We start from the raw sequence: 16,440 nt of genomic DNA on the forward strand, positions 1-16,440 counted from the left end.
TTAGAGTCCTCCCACCACCATTCTTGCCCTGCATATTATCAGATCTCAGGGAAAAGCTGGACTTGGCAAGTTCTTCTTCATTAAAAGAAAGAGGAAAATCTAACACTTGTATGTGGGTGAAATGAATAGAGCTGAAAATGGTTCTCAGTAAAGGATAGGTGTGGGTTTGGTAAAAGAATATTGTCTAATAGCCTTGGAAATCGCCTAAAGATATAGCAGTAAGAATAATGACATCAGCTGTAAAAGAATGCACAGCTTTTGAGCTTCCTACCCTCCTGTCCTCCAGCTTTTGTGTTGTCCCAGGCTAATATTCCTTTTCATTCCCCACCTACTTGGTGGCTTTCAGTGGGCTTGTCAAGGCAAACAAGGTGAAAAACATGGGAAGCTAAAGAATAGGTTTCTAATCACTATCCTGTTTAGAGCAATATTTTATGACTCTGAAGTGGATGCAGAATCTTACTCCATTCACCTCTGTCCTCAGTGAGCACATGCAAAGTGTTACAAGAGCAGCTGTAGCCCAGTACCTGGTGGGGACATAGGAAATCAAGCAGAGGAAATATCAGAAGTGTACCCAGGTCTGCAGTAGATGGTCTGTGGAGGTCCCCAGAGTGAGGAATTGAAATAGCAAGCTGTTCATCTTTGATTCTGTATTGTTACTGGACTCCAGCATCCAAACTGTTTTCTATTCCTGAGGTTTGTGTGTGTCATCTCTCAAATCTCCTTGTCTGTCTGCCAACACAATGAAAACCTAGACCTTGGGGCCTTGGTATGGCCACCCTTCCTTCACTTTTACTGAAGCATCCTGGGTGCCAGCAACATCAATCCTCTCAAGTCTCCTAAACAACAACCTCCTCTTTTTTGGCTCCTTGCTCTGACCACTACATTTCTCATCTCTTTGCTTCCTTTTGCTGGATGAATCCTCCCCAGTTTTGCTGGCCCTACCCTTCTTGCCGAGAAAATCTATCCCCTAGGGGCCTTTTGCAAAGGTGACCTGCCTGTCACATCCCAGAACCCCATTCTGGCTGAGACACATTGCTCCCAGATGTCTGCAAAAACATTCTCCTCTCCTTTGGATCTGTGAAAAGCTGCCACTCTTCACACTCCACCAGCACCTACCAGGTATGTCAGGAGCTGAGGCTGCCTGGTCAGTGTCAAATATTGTCCTTATGTTATTGATATTTTGTCCTTTCCTCTCTCCTTCACATTAACCTAAACAAAAGTGAGATTGTGCAGAGGATATTCATGGGACTTCATTAATTTCAGGCTACTAAATCAGGTAGAGTCAGTTAGGTTCCCTACAGAATCAATAAAGGAAGACAACATCTAATAAACCTCCTAAGTTGTCCTACCCTTCTCCACCGATTGCATAAGTAGCCTATTTATCTAAGGTAACAACTATATCCCCCTGAGGATAATAATAAAAGTATCACCCTCCCTTTCTATGCCCAGCTTCTTCTCTGAGGAAGAAAATGTTGGGGAATTATGTGTGTAGTAAAGAAAGGCAGGCACAGGGAGCAAGGAGGAGAGAAACTGAGGGGAGATGAGAATGAGAGACTGGGGTGATGTGAAAGGAAATGAGATGAGGTAGTTGAAAGGATCCTCAGGAGCAAATAAACTTAAGAGGTGGAAGTGGAGGAAAGACAGCTGCAGAAGAGACACTGAAGGAAAAGAGAAGAAAGCGGGAAGAGGCAATATGATGCTTATCAGAGAAGTGTTTGTGAGTGGGCAGGCAGGAAGCAGCCACCAGGAAGTAAAAATACATTCAAAGTGATACTAAATGTGAGTCTGGGGTAGAAGGGCCAGCTGTGATACTAAAAAAACCCTGAGAAGGGAATGAAAGGGGAAGAGGAAGGGGAAGGGGAATAGGAAGGGGAATGAAAGATAGTGAGTGCAGGAAATGAATTCTTACAAACTTTTAAGGAATGACACCGTGCCAGAGGAAGGTTTGGTTGAAGCCAATGACAGAAATAGTCAGACAGGAAAAAAAAAAGAAAGCAGCAGCAAGTGGAGGACAAATGAACAGAGGAAAGGCACAAAAAGGAGAGTAGGAAAAGAAGTCAAGGGTCTTGGCTTGTTGTCTTGGAGTCTTTCCAGGGACTTTAGCAGGAGCAGATTTGGGCCTGGAGCATTTGAAATGAATGTTACACAGACTTTAGCCAGAAGTCGTTCTCATAACTCCTATGTAAAAATAATGTATCTTCAAAGCTTTTGTGGATCTGTATGTATGCAGCCCTAACCTTGCCAATCTCTGCACTACAAAATCCTAGATGATTGCTGCACCCCCTGGGGACTGAATAGGATTTGAGATCTCCAAGTATGTGAACACTTGCTGTTTGGGTTGCATCTTGCCACTGCAAATAGAACCACTGACCTACAAAGTACAGCAGCTTAACTCTGTAAAATAGATACAGATCCAAGCTGTCACAGAGGTGGACCCAAGACTGCTTGGCGTCCACATAAAGCAGCAGTTTCCAGCTGGAATGGTCCCTGTACTTTCTTACTGAATTTCTGATCTGTGATTTTGGAAGGCAGTTCTCTGCCAGACTGTTTTTGCCCTTTCTTTCCTTCATCCCCTTTCCTCCTAAGGAATGACCACAGTGCGTCTGAAAGTAAACAAAGCACAGGACAGGTTTGGCAGGACCTTTCAAAAGGAAAATATTCCCTCTCCATCTGAGTGGTTATGAATAATGATCTCCATAGCACATTTAATTCAGACTTCAAAGCTGTTGTCACTGAGGTTGTGTCAAAGTTGATTTGAAATACAGACTGACAAAATGAAAGTACTCACAGGAAATACAATTCTTGCCCAGAACAGATTGTCAGACTACCTGTGGCCACCTGGGTTAAGCTGCTTTTATAAATTATTAGATCTCTCTGCTCAACATCCCCTACTGGCTTTCGGTCCATCATTGCCCTTCCACAGGGAAGTGTGGCTTTTAATGCTGCCTTCGAGAAAGACAAAAGGTGCAAATCTGTTGAGCATCTTCAGAAATGGTCCCTCTGCAGCATCATCAGCACCTGGCACTGCTGCCCCGGGCACTGCAGTCTCAGTGTGATGACTTTTCCCTGAGCTGCAGTAATTTGCCTGCTATCAAGCTGTGTTTGATGAAGATCAGAGCTGAAAACAAGGCTCGATGAAATCTGCTTGGCTGATTTGTGTACCTCACCCTCTGTAAGCACTCAGCCTCTCACCCTTTGCCCTCCTCCTAAGAAGACAGCACTGGCTGAACCGAGATGTATCACCCTGCTCTGAGGCCAGGGTGATGAACATGAAACAAAAAGCACATGAATGCAGGCATCCAGCAGCCCTGGCACAGCTGGATGGAGCCCAGTCACTGTTAGGCTGTCAGCATGTTATCCTCCCTGGGAATGACATTGCCCTTTCCAAGCTCTGGCAATATGTGCTCCTTCTCCAAGCCAAATAGAGACAGCTCCATCCACTTGAAAAAATCCCTCCAAAAGGCAAAACTCCACAGGTAGACACTGCAGGTAGTTGATGCAGAATGTTCTCGAGTCCATCTTGCTGTCAGAAAAGCAGGAAGTGCTTTTGTTCCCCTTCTTTTGGCCACAGATTGATGGCACTTTGTCTGCATTTACCTCCTTTTGCTGTGGCTTTCTGGCAGTGATAACCCCAGGGCTGCAGAGCATGGATGGTCAGTACCTACCCATGGACAGAATAGGCTCTTGTTCAACTTCTGTGCGTGTCTGCTCTTCGGTGAGACCTCCGGGAGTCTCCTATGAACCGACTGCTTTTGTGTTTGAGTATGTGTATGCACATGTAAGTGCCCTGTGATGGGTGTGGAGCAATTTTAGTACCTCTAGGCTCTAGAAGAAATGGCCCAAATCAGGATGATTAAAAAAAAACAACAAAAAACCAAACAAAACAAAGAGAGAGGACAGCAGAGTAAATTTTCTCTCTACAGTTCCAAAAGGGGTTATGTGGGATTTTTGTAGAGGTAGAAATTGGGTTGAATTCTGTCAGGAGCTGCTGAGGTTGAAATCTGCTTTTGGCTCAGAGGCCACCTCAGATGAGAGGTGCAAACACAGATTCTGGAAAAATGCACGTGCCTCTGCTTTTGGATGCCAGCAACCTGTTTTTGCAGAGGCACTGAGTTGTTTTTTTGATCTCAGTAGGAGTTCTGGGTGCGTTAATGCTCATGCAAATCAGGCTGCGGGTATCTGAAGTCAGGCAGCCAAAAGCACAGGCGCCCCAAATTTTCAGGCTTCTTATTACATAATCACTGCTCAAAAACCTCTCTGCATTTAATTTTCCCATGTTGATAATACTGTGACTCTAAAATGTTCCTCAGATGGACTCTGGGACGAGAGTTAAGTCTTCATTTAGCTGGAGAAAAAGGATCCCTGTCAGTAACAGTCATAGTTACTGTATTACAGGAAAATGTGTATCAAAAGATCTAAAATTTTCTTCTTATTCTCCTTGCCCATCCTATGTCCCTGGATATATTGAGTACATTCTCTGTGGTTCTGGTTGTGCACAGCAGAAATAGTAATCTTGGAGACGTGCTATGAGCTGTTCTTAGTGCAACACCCAATAAGGAGGTGGTCATAGTTTTGCTCAGTGGCTAAGGTGAATGTTTCTGGGAGAAGTGCTGGTTCAAGGCAAAGAAGATCAGGATCTTTTTCCCCTTGAAAAATATAAAAAGAAAGCCAAGCATTTCTTATTATCTTGAAATGCTATACATGATCCAAAGTGATATAGTCTCCTTACTCCTGTTAATTAATACCTTCCTTATAGAAGTTTAGGTGTCAATTTTTAAATGAAAATTTCCATCCTGAAGTGAAAAAGCAAAAAGTTTCCATTTAACATTTCTGGAACAAGTAATTTTCAGGGATGACAGACTAAACTTTTTCAGTGCTATTTCAATTTTTTTTTCCTGCTTGTTTTCAGTTGGAATGCTTTGCTGCACTTGACCTGAACTTGCAGTTCTTGACAGTCCATCTGAAATGGCTTTTTCCCAGAAAATACACTATTCATAAAAATATCTCATTCAGCTGAACCCAGGATTTTAGTCTCATCTGGTTGGTTACTGATTTGTAAACTGGCCAACAGCCTGTAGCCTGGTAGCCAACTTGTCAAATTGTTCTTTATTTCTGCTGAACGAACTTTTAGGAACTCCAGTGAGTAAGCAAGGCCGTGTTTCATTAGGCAGCACACATCCATGTAAAGCCAAGCTCACCCATGCTACAAAGAGCATGTTTCTACCAGGTAATGAAATCAGCTGGAACAAAAAGGTATTTGAGAGCTGCAAATAAACTAGAAGCTTCTGCTGAAAAGATAATTGAGAGAGCATGTGCCTTGTCCAAAGGCATTAAAAGCAACCAGAGCCTAAGGGTGAGAGACTGAGAGGAAACATGAGCTACGTTTGGATGCTGGCTTGGGATTTTGTTCAAGGATAGCAGGCAGTAAGTGCTGGGGAGCTCTTGTGCAGCAGGAATCTCCTACCTGACTGCAAGGTGGTGTTGTTATTCTCCTCAACTTCCTTACCAGAAACTTGGTGCTGGTAATAGAAAAGATTGGATGTCAAAATGCGGCCAATTAAATGACTTAAACTTTTACAGTTTCTTTTCTGTTGTGTGCCTGATGCAGAAAACAAAAGTGGATATTGGTGGTCGTGATGAGGAATTTCCAAGAGGGTTTTTTTTTGGACAGATTCAAGGGATAAGGGTTGGAAAGTCTGGGCATTGGACAGCCCAGCTGCTCTCTCAGGCCAGCCGCACTGCACTTACAGGTAGTGCAAACAGCAGGGACCCAGGCAGCTCACCAAGGGACTGGGGGAAACTCACCTCTCACCCTCTGAGATGCCACCAAGCCACAGCACTGCTGCAGTGCAGTCATGACAAAAACTCTGTTTTTCTGATGGGATACAGATCTATGAGAAGTGTTCCCCGGGGGCGCTGCTGGCCCCAGGCAGGTCGGTGGGGAGGGCCCAGCTCTGCAGTGCCCATGGAAGGAGGGAGCAGACGGGCCTGTCCTGGCAGGCTGTGAGGGGAGAGCGCTGGAAGCGCCTCAGCTGCACCGCTCTCCCGGCCCGCCCGCGGTGGATCCCTGCCCGGCCTCCTCCTCCAGCCACGGCTCCGGAGCAGGGAGAGGAGCCTGGCATGGCACCACTCCCTGAAAGCACCGTGTCCTGGGGGCACCAGGCCCAGCCGCGCCGGGGAGAGATTGTCCCTCTCTGCTCTGCTCTGGGGCAGCCTCACCTGGAATATTGTGTGAAGTTTCGGGTGCCACACTGTAAGAAAGACATTAAACTGTTAGAGAGTGTCCAAAGGAGGGCACGAGGATGGTGAAGGGCCTTGAGGGGAAGCCGTGTGAGGAGCAGCTGAGGACACTTGGTCTGTTCAGCTGGAGGAGACCGAGGGCAGACATCGCAGTCACAGCTTCTCCTGAGGGGAAGAGCAGGGGCAGGCACTGAGCTCTGCTCTCTGGGACAGCACCTGGGAACGGCTGGAGCTGGGTCAGGGGATGGTCAGACTGGATATCAGGGAAAGGTTCTTCCCCCAGAGGGTGTGGGGCACTGAACAGGCTCCTCAGGGAATGGTCACAGCCCCAAGGCTGCCAGAGCTCCAGGAGTGTTTGGACAACGCTCCCAGGGATGCACAGGGTGGGACTGTTGGGGTGCAGGGCCAGGAGCTGGATTCCATGATCTTTGTGGGTTCCTCCCAACTCAGCATATTCCATGATTCTATGATTCAGCTAGCCACGAGTAGGGGGACATTCCCCTTCCTCAGCCCTGCTTAGCAGGCACTGGAGAGGCAGCCCTGGGCATTGCAGTCCCTCATGGGCACCTGGATTGTCCTCCAAAGACAGGGAGCCTCCCCTGTACAGCGAGGACAAGGCTCCTGGGACAAGGCCTTCCACTAAGGGCAGTTTCAGAGGTTGCAACACGGATCTGGGCTTTGAGGAAGCCGAGATTACCACAGCATGTCCTCCTCTGCCCTGCTGTGCTGTCGGTTTCCCCCCAGGCACTGTGTGAGAAAGTGAGCATGGATTTAATTGCTGTGGTGGCACAATATCCAGATGTTTTGAATACTTCTGTAGATTCCTCCTTGTTTGTGATGTGGTTAAGGCTGCTGGCAGCAAGGTGGGGAGCATTTAATTTTGTGTTAGAGCAGAGAAAGTGATAACCCACAGTGATAGATCCCGCCTGCTTCTTGCGGGAGCCACCACTGCTGCCAGCAGTGCTGGATGGGAGGGTGAGGGCTGGAGATGCAAGGGACCCCAGAGAACCCTTGGTGAGGGGAACACAGCCTGGGGCAGGCACAGCAGCTTGGTGGTGAAGGCTGCTGGGCTCAGCCCTTGGCAGGGGGCTGAAGGTGCACATGAGCAGCCAGCAAGGGCTTCTGCCCTGCTCTGCTCCACCTCATCACAGCCGTAGCTCTCACACATGTTCGATCCTGAACAAAACCTGACTTGGGTCAGCACACCGGGTGCAATTTTTCTGGCAGATCCTGGGTAAAGTCCTGGGGCTAAATATTGCTTCTTTGGCCTTGCCCCCACCTGGACACAGACAGTGCAGCCCTTGCCCTTGTGGTCCCTGGCAGCCCACACCAGCCCACAGCCCCATGCACTGGGGATACTGACTCCAGTTGGGCCCCTCAAGAATGAAGTCCCAGCCCTGCAATTCACCTGCTGGTAATTGGAACTCCTGTGAAGTCCTGCTGTGTTGTGGACAGGTGGTAGTGGGATCAGGCATGCAGAACACATCCGAGCACTAACCAGCATTAAAAAACTGACTGCATGAAACAAAATGAGGCTGCTGTTTGAAATATTTACTGCATCTGCTTGTGGAGGATTATGCATTGTGCTTTTCTTTGTCTGGATAGGACATCCCAAGACAAAACTGAGATTGAAGCACCTCTTCTAGATGAGGATGTTGTTTTGGACAGGCACTGCCTGCACCTGCCTGAATGTCTTAATATGTGTGATCACTTATTGCTCTGTCTGGTAAGTGCCAAGCACTGATCTTAGCTGGGCTCTGATGCTGATGATGGCTGCTGAGTTGGTGCTTCTGCATGCAATGTTGGGACCTGGGGTCAGGTGTTTAATGTCCATCTGGTTTCAGTCATGCTGTGCCAGTTTATCACACTGAGTTATAGACCCCTGCTTCCTGGGAAGGTCCTTTGAGAAACAACACACCATCACTGGCAGAAGCAGAGGTAGGTGCAGATCTAAGCTGTATTTTCTGCAATCCTTCTGCTGTGAATGTGTGCAGCTGTAACTTTCAGAAAGCTCTTTCTCCTTATATCTTTATCTCCTTGATGGAATGAACAGCCTCTGAGCATCCTTTTCTCCCTTCTCCCTAGGTTGGGAGATCAGCTCTGCCTCTGAGGCTGTAGCTATCCCACCGAGTTCCTCACCTTATCAGCTGAACTGGCTCCCTGAAAGTGAGTCCATATAGGAGGTGGGATTTTGTTTTCCTTGGTTTTAAAAAAGAAAAATGTTTGTACATTTTATATATAGGCTAAGGGCCCACACAAGGAAAAATTCTCTAATTGTTCCTGATGCAATGTGTTTGGCAGTGAGAAAAAAAATGTGGGTGGGGAATACAACACCTACTGCAATTATCCTTCTTGCCTCCTTGTAGGGGGAGGGAAGAGAATGAAAGCAATTTGTCTTTGGCAGGCATTTGTGCTTTTCTGAAGGGCTCTGAAGTTGTTGACTATCAATGCAGGAAAAGATCTGCACACCTAGTGTCATACTTGTGTACATATGTTAAAAAAATCAAAGCAGTCACTGAGTTAAATTAAATTAATTAATGACTTCTCACATTATGCTAAATGACTAAACTTAACCCCCAAAATCCCCTCAGTGTCTTTCTTGGACTTTACCAGGCAGCAAAGGACCAGAATGATTCAAGGTAAGGGGAAATGTCTCAGGGGCAATCAGGGACATTAGGAAAGTACCTGCTGCCTCTGTGAATACAGCAACACCCACTTACCTTGCAACACCCATGATCTTTCCCCAGCTCATCTTCACTAAGGCTGTGAAGATCAAAATACTGGTGTGAGCTGGCAAGTGAATATCTTGGGGATTTCAGAGCCTGGGAATTTCAGCAATCTTGTGTGGAGGTGGTTACTCCTGTGGCCAACCCCTCATCAAAGACGAGAGGGTGCTGGAAGTGTGTCACACTGCCAAGGAAGCAGCCAGGAGACTATGCTGTGTTTTGGATAATCAGATATAAAGTGTACTGAAGTGAACTTTCTCTCCAATGGATTTTTATCTTGGAAGGATGGGGCTTCTCTCTAAAGCCTACACACAGGGTGGTCTTGACACAGGAGGCCACCAGTGGCAGACAACAGTATTGTTTGAAGATACTCGGTGGTCCTGGGTGAATAAAGGGGCAGCACCAGTGAAAGACAGCAGGGTCTGGTTCTGGGAACTTGGGCATCCTGTATGAACCACGGAAGTGCTACTTGTCTTCCATGTTCCTCTACCCCTCTCTCATTCCTCTGCCCAGCCATCAACCCCCCCCCCAACAAAGGAGCTACAGGCTCTTTTGAAACAAGACTGTTGGGTCACTCTCAGATGGCTGCACAGAGCAGTTGGGGAGGTCATAATTGAAAAGTAGAAAGTAAGTGGTGAAGGCTGCAGCTGAAAGCCTTAGAGAGCTGTGCACATATGAGCTCTTCTGAAGCACAGATAGCAGGACAGCCACACTGTCTGACAGTGTGCAAAGACTGTGCCGTGTCCCAAGAATTCAGTTTTCCAGCCTGGTTTGCTTGAAAGTGAAAATAATTGTGGGTGTGTTGGGTTAGATGTGTGTGGGTTAGATGTCAGAAAGCAGAAAGGGAATGGCAGCATGGAGCACCATGGGAATCAGATGGCCACGGAGAGCTGGCCCAAATGGGATCCAGCTGGGCTGTGGTTTCTCACTCCTCTCCCCACTTTGGGATGCTTTTTCCCCACTATCCATCTTACAGCAGCACTGCTGCTTGTTTGGTTGGGTGGTGAGTCAGGCCAAGGAGTTGAAAACCAGCCTCTTCCTTCTGTGCAGGTTATTTTCACCAGGTCAGTGTGCGTGGCGCTTGCCAAAGGGCTGGTGCTGGCACCAGGAGGGGTGTGGGAGTAGTTGGGAGGACCTGGATGTACCAGACTAACATCTGAGGCTGCAGAGAGAGACTCCTTATTGCCAGTTAGGGTGAAGCAGGTTGTGTTGGCTGCTCCTGAGGACGTGTAACAGGAGCAGAAAGAACTGGGGAGCTGGTTCTTTACTATGTTTTTATCCTTTTCTCCCTTGCTAGTCTCAGGTGGAGCTGTGTGTTCCTCTGCTTTCCACAGGTGCTCCTGGAAGCAGTGTATTGTCTCCTGCTGCTTTGTAACAACTACTCATGATTGCCCCTGGGCTGACACCTCTTCTTTCCCACACGGGTACATTCATTCCTGTAATTGGATGGATTTACCAGTATGTTCTCTATTTGGTTACACTGTCGATTTTCACAGAGGCAAAAGGCAGCTGACACACTTAGAGACACTTCCTGTGTCCATGGCCTGTGATTTTTATTCAAGTTTGCTTTGTTTCAGCATCTGTAAGATTTAAATTACAAGCAAATTTTTTGCCTGATTGGTCACATTATTACCACAGATCTTAGTTTGGTGGAGGACAGGAGCAGATGTCACCTCTGAGATGTCCCCACTCCTGGCAAGGCTGGGCTTAGGGAGAGACTCAGTTATAGCACAAAGCCTGTGAATTTTTCATGTGGCTTCCTAGGGATGCTGGCAACACTGCAGTGAAACAGGAGATCAAAAGAGCAAAAGACAACAGGACATTTATTTTGTGGATTGGAAATTGCTCACTCATTGCATACAGACCACCTGTGGCTGCGACCCACAGGAGGCATATGTCTTACATAAAAAGAATCAAGGTGGAAGAAGTAGAAGTGAACTCGATGCTTGTTTTCTGATTAGGACTGCTTAAATGGCTCTTGAAGAGGTGAATGAATTGATTTTCCCCTTTGCTTTTCTGGCAGTAAGCCTTGGGCTCTAACAAGCTCATTACAAATAGCCTTGTGCCCATTGCTAACAGGTGAAGAAGAGCAGAATTTCTCTTCCTTCCCCTTCCCTTCTGTAGCAGCAGCAGCAGCAGCTACAGCTGTTCAGCAAAGCCTCACAGCACTTCTTTTTTTCCCAAATAACGACTTCCCAACCCAAGACACAGGGCTTGGTTGACATTTTGTGGAGGAAGGATGAAAAAGGACAGAGCTGAAACACTTCCCTCTTTTGTAAACAAAAGGTGGGAGAAAAACAGTTGTTTTGAATTTAAAGAAAATGTTTTCATTTGGAAAACGAATAATTTCCTGAAAGACTTACGGCTGAATGAAAAATATTTCCTTCTTTGTGAAATTCTCTCAGATAACCATTTACTGTTTCACAATTGCCTCTCACACCCGTTGCCATGTTCTGTTGCTGGCTTTTCAGCAGGGACTGAGCATCTCTCCCTCTGCCCCTTCCCATGCAAAACCCATGGGTTTTGTTGACTTTCATGAAAACTGTAGGTTTATCAGTCCTTTAGGAAGTTGGACCATAGGTTCCTAAGTCTTGAGATGGACTTGGCTTGTTTTTCTGAAGTGGGTCCTTTGTTTTGTACAACAGCCTTTTGCTGTGAAACTATTTCTATTGAAACCCTTCCAATTGGGAAATAGATGACTTGAAAACCCTGGATGCCTCATCCTTGTGAGGCCTTAGGTCTGAGGCTGATTTTGTGCTGTCAGTTCATCTGTGTTGGGATTTGATGGATGTCAGCACTGAATACAGGTCTCTGCAAAGTACCATCAAAACAGATTGTTGTGTTTTTCACTCCAGGGTGGGAACTGACTTGGTTGAGAAGGTCGCTGTGAGGGTTAAGTTTTACTTTTGTAGTAAACCCTCAATTTTTCCTGGGTAGGATATTTTTTGTTGACATTGCTCAGATCTCTATGTTGCACAGATTTTATACAGCCCTAATTTCCATTGGCTTTAGCAGAGCAAAGGTGTCACTTCATGCATGAAATTGTTACTGTAGGATGGCAGATCTCTCTGGCCCATTTTCCTCCTGTTCTGTGTAAGGTTGAGGAAATTTCAGTGGTCGGTCTGATTATGTGAATTAACTACTTGATGAAGTCCTGGCCATGTGAAATTTGTCTGGCCATTATTCTTGCTTGCTGATTCCATGGAAATTTTAGGAGTGATCTGGGATATGAGTTGGGGAGGAAGAATCTCTGAGGCAGCATGTTCCAAAGAGCATTCACCAACAGTGAGAATAATTTGAAAAGAAATAAAGACACAGGCAGCCTCTTTTGCTGGTGTGTTTGCTACTGAATTTTCAGGCAGTCTACACAGAGTCATTCTCAAGTGGAGACAGAACTCCTACCCTAGCTGGGGGGTTGGAAGAAGCATGATTTTTGGGTTACCTGGGCTCTTATGGGACCACAAAGACACCTCAATGTGTGTTCCTCCCTTTCCCCGTTCTGTTTCACACCAACCAGTTCCCAAGAAACTGATGTGCTCTCTCGAGCCTTTCCTGCAGGAAAGGGCTGGTCAGCACCCCAAGAAACAAGTGTGGATGTGTCCTGCAGCTCTCTGGACCAGGAGCAGTCCCTCCAGGAAGCCACTAAGGAGCTTCAGCTCCTCCCTTGCTTACTTAGCTGGAATAAAAGACTAAGAGTTGCACTGATTCACAGTCAGTAAGGATCTCCATGTACAAGTGGGAATACCATGGTTTACAGAAGTTAGAGAAGCAAAGCACCATGAAAGCTAGCAGTTGGAAGCAGAATTAGGGTGGTGTTAAATGGAAAGAAAGGGGCACATTTTAATGCAGGAGATGACTAACCTTTGGTTAGGAGATGGATTCCTCATTCTGCAGGGCTTTAAATAGAGGCCTGCTCAGATCCTGCAAGCACACATTGGCCAAGTGAAAGTTACTGACCTTGGCCCCTCCCTTGGTGAACACTCCCAGCTTTCCTTGTTGTGATCATCCAAACTGACTCTTTGCTTGCCTCAGCTTTCATGCCACCCCTGCTTCTTTTCCTCACTTTCTTTTGACAGGTCATGCACTCGCATCTTTCCGGAGCCTACTGGAAACAATACCTGCTTTGTTTGAGCTGTCTTCAGTTCCTTCCCTTCACCTTGTCAAACACCAGGAAGGGTTGACTTGGAAACTTTGTCCATTTAGCAGAACTTGGCTTCAAGTCAACAACCCCAGGCTAACAGTGTTTATCAGGCAGTAGGAGATCAATTCTAATTCCTGAACAGTTATCATTCTTCCTGTTGTGGCTGTTCTCCAGCACTTTGAGATGCTGGGAAGCTTTATGCAGAGGTGTTTGCAGGAGGTGGAGAGATTGATGTGTCTCTACAGGTTTTGCAACTGATCATATCAGCCATAACGACCTCTACTCTCTTATGGGAGGGCACTGTGTTTTCCCTTTTTCCCCCTAAATGTTGGTTGTAGTTTGTGACAGCCAGCTCAGAGCAGTCACACAAAGAGGGTCTGCCTAGTTTTAAATGGGTATCTCAGCCTGGTTCCTGTGCTGACACTGAGGATGGTAGAGAAGCATGCACATGCTTGTGTTGACAAATAGACTACACTGAAGTAAACAGGTGTACTGCTCCAATTCTCTGTAGCAATTGCCAGATTATTTCTTTCCCATTTGTACGTTTAGCCTGCCCCAGTCTGCCAAGACTCACAAGAAACAGGTGTCCTGCAGAGTGACAACCTAAGCCTTACCCTTCAGTGGACATCTACCCAGGGGTGGAGAGACAGTCAGTAAGTAGTCAGGTTGCCTGAGTTATGATGACTAACCCTGGAAGACGGTCATTAACACTGTTAGTGCTGTCCTTTTGAGCAAACGAGGGCTGTTACAGCAGGGATACAACAGTACTGCCACAGGGGAGGAAGAAAAAGGCTGTTTCATTCACTGGTGACAATGGCACTGCTGGACCCAGCTCAGGCTGAGCTGGTTGCTGAGCATCCACATCCCATTCCCCTTTTTTCAAGGCAACAAGGTGAAGAAAGAGCAGAGTGGAGGGATGAAAGGGCAAGACAGACTCTTGCCCTCTTTTTCTGCCCTGCTTCAAAATGGCATAAAACTTTTCAGTTGATTAGGGAAAACAGGTAGGGACACCTAGAATGAGAAACTGATGTGATTTTGTACACCATTGGCACAGTCCTGTCTTACATTTTTTAAGACAAAATGAAGTTCTGTCTGCTCTGGCATTGATTTCTTAGCACCTCATGTCCTTGCTTATTTTGGAAGTGGGTCCTGGGAAGCTGATCCTCACCTGGCTCTCTATTGGCTCTTAGGAGTTGCTTGGGGGGGGCGGTAAAAGCTTGAACCAGGCTGCAAACCTTGCCTTCCTCCCTCTGCAGCCTCCCCCTTGCTGCGTGGCAGGATGGCACTGTGCAGTAGACATTTCTTCTGAAGCAGCTCATGAAGTTGCACCTTTATCCCATCAGGTGGGTATCATTTAGCTCAGCTTCCAGTTCTGCATGGTGAGAAGGCTGCAGCAGAACTGAGCAAGGTGGGCCTGGGGTGAACCCAGTGTTACCAGCAGATCCCTGGGTGGGTGGGAGTCCAGTATGGATAGACCTGACATGTGATAAATCCACCTGTTCCTGTGCTGTTGGAATACTTACACTGACACACCAGCCCTTTTTTTTCAGGTGATTAATGAAGTATATTTGGTTTTGGGCTTCATGCTGTGGCAGTGCATCCTTTCTCCCCTCACATCTTTCCTAAGTGACTCTTTCTGTGTTGCTTGGAAGCTGCTTGGCTTTCAAACTGAGGTCAGCATGTTCTTCTTTGCTTGTGCCTCAGACGTGGCATCGCACTGGGGAGAACTGAAAACCTTTCTTCCTACATAATTAAAAAATACTGCTGTCAGCAACCTCTCTAAGTCCTCAGGGTGTATGGATAGCCACTAAGGTCTTCTTTGACACACTTAAAAAATCTCTCCTGGTCAGTGCCAGGGAGCTGGACAGAGGAACTGTGCACCGCCATGCTTGTGGCAGCTGTAGTCTGCAAACCTCTGCATTGACCATGCTCCCAGTGCTGGTGTTGTTGGCCTGGGAGCTTTCCTTTGCAGCTCAGTCAGTTTTGAAAATGGGAAGGAAGATATACTGGACATGCACTGCTGTACCTCCTCTGTCCCAGAGCCTCCAAAGGATGTTCTCTGGACTCAAGACTAGTTCTTGAGCTGAGACTAATCCTCAGTGGAACAATAGCCAAACCACTGAGAAATTCCTCCACTATGCCTTCAACCTGCAGCATTTGCTATTGTTCAGAGTGCAAAAGAAAGCTGTGCGAAGGTGTAGGATACATCTATTTCCTCTTCTAAAATTAAAGGAAAATGGCCTTAAGGGACTGAATTATGGAGGAACACACCTTGTTTCCTTCTTGCTTGATGTCTTGGCTCAGAAAGGGGTTTTCTTACTGCTTACTCTTTGCCTTTGTGCTTTAAAAACACCAGTGAAAGGAAACAATAAATAAACAAATATTGAGCAAGGAGAAGCTGTGTGCTCCTAGCTCGCACATCAGCCAGATTATCAGGGGTTATCGTGAGCTGTAGATGCGATCCAAACATTTGAGCCTGCCATGAAGACATGGATCTGTTGAATGAGACAAGAGGACGGCCACAAAGATGATCAGAGGGCTGGAGCATCTCTCCTAAGAGGACAGGATGAGAGAGTGGGGTTGTTCAGCCTGGAGGAGGCTTCAGGGAGACCTTAAAAAGGCTTGATGTATCTGAAGAAGTCTACATTAAAGTTGAAGGGGGACTTCTTACAAGGGCATGGAGGTGATAGGACAAGATGGAATTACTTTAAGTGGAAGGAGCATAAGTTTTTATTAGATATTAGGAAGAAATTTTCCCCTGTGAGGGTGGTGAGGCCCTGGCACAGGTTGCCCAGAGAAGCTGTGGCTGCCTCATCCCTGGCAGTGTCTAAGGCCAGACTGGACAGAGCTTGGAGCAACCTGGGATAGTGGAAGGTGTTCCTGTCAATGGCAGGGATGGAATGAGATGAGCTTTAAGGTCCCTCCCAACCCAAACTATTCTGTGATTCCTTAAGTTGCTCCCACCAGAGAGCACTGGCCGTGGGCTGTGTGCTGCTGACGGGATGTGTTTGCTACAGCATTTGGTGGCACCTTTTTGGAGCAGTGATGTGTTTGTTTGGTGTGGCTTTTGGTGACACCTCTCTGGAGCAGGGATGTATTTGTTTGGTGTGGTTTTTGGTGGCACCTCTCTGGTGCAGGGATGTATTTGTTTGGTGTGGCTTTTGGTGGCACCTCTGGAGCAGGGATGTTCAGAAACCCTCCAGAGGCCTCATGCTGTCAAGAGCAGCAGGAACCCCACCATGCAGGGAACAGTTTGTGCCACCTCATCTTGCTCTCCCCTCACCTCCTGGTTAGGGATGACCACTTGAAAATACAGTCTTGCTATGCTGGAAG

Source organism: Sturnus vulgaris, chromosome 5 (assembly GCF_052056855.1).
Source record: "Sturnus vulgaris isolate bStuVul1 chromosome 5, bStuVul1.hap1, whole genome shotgun sequence".
Taxonomy (NCBI): Eukaryota; Metazoa; Chordata; class Aves; order Passeriformes; family Sturnidae; genus Sturnus; species Sturnus vulgaris.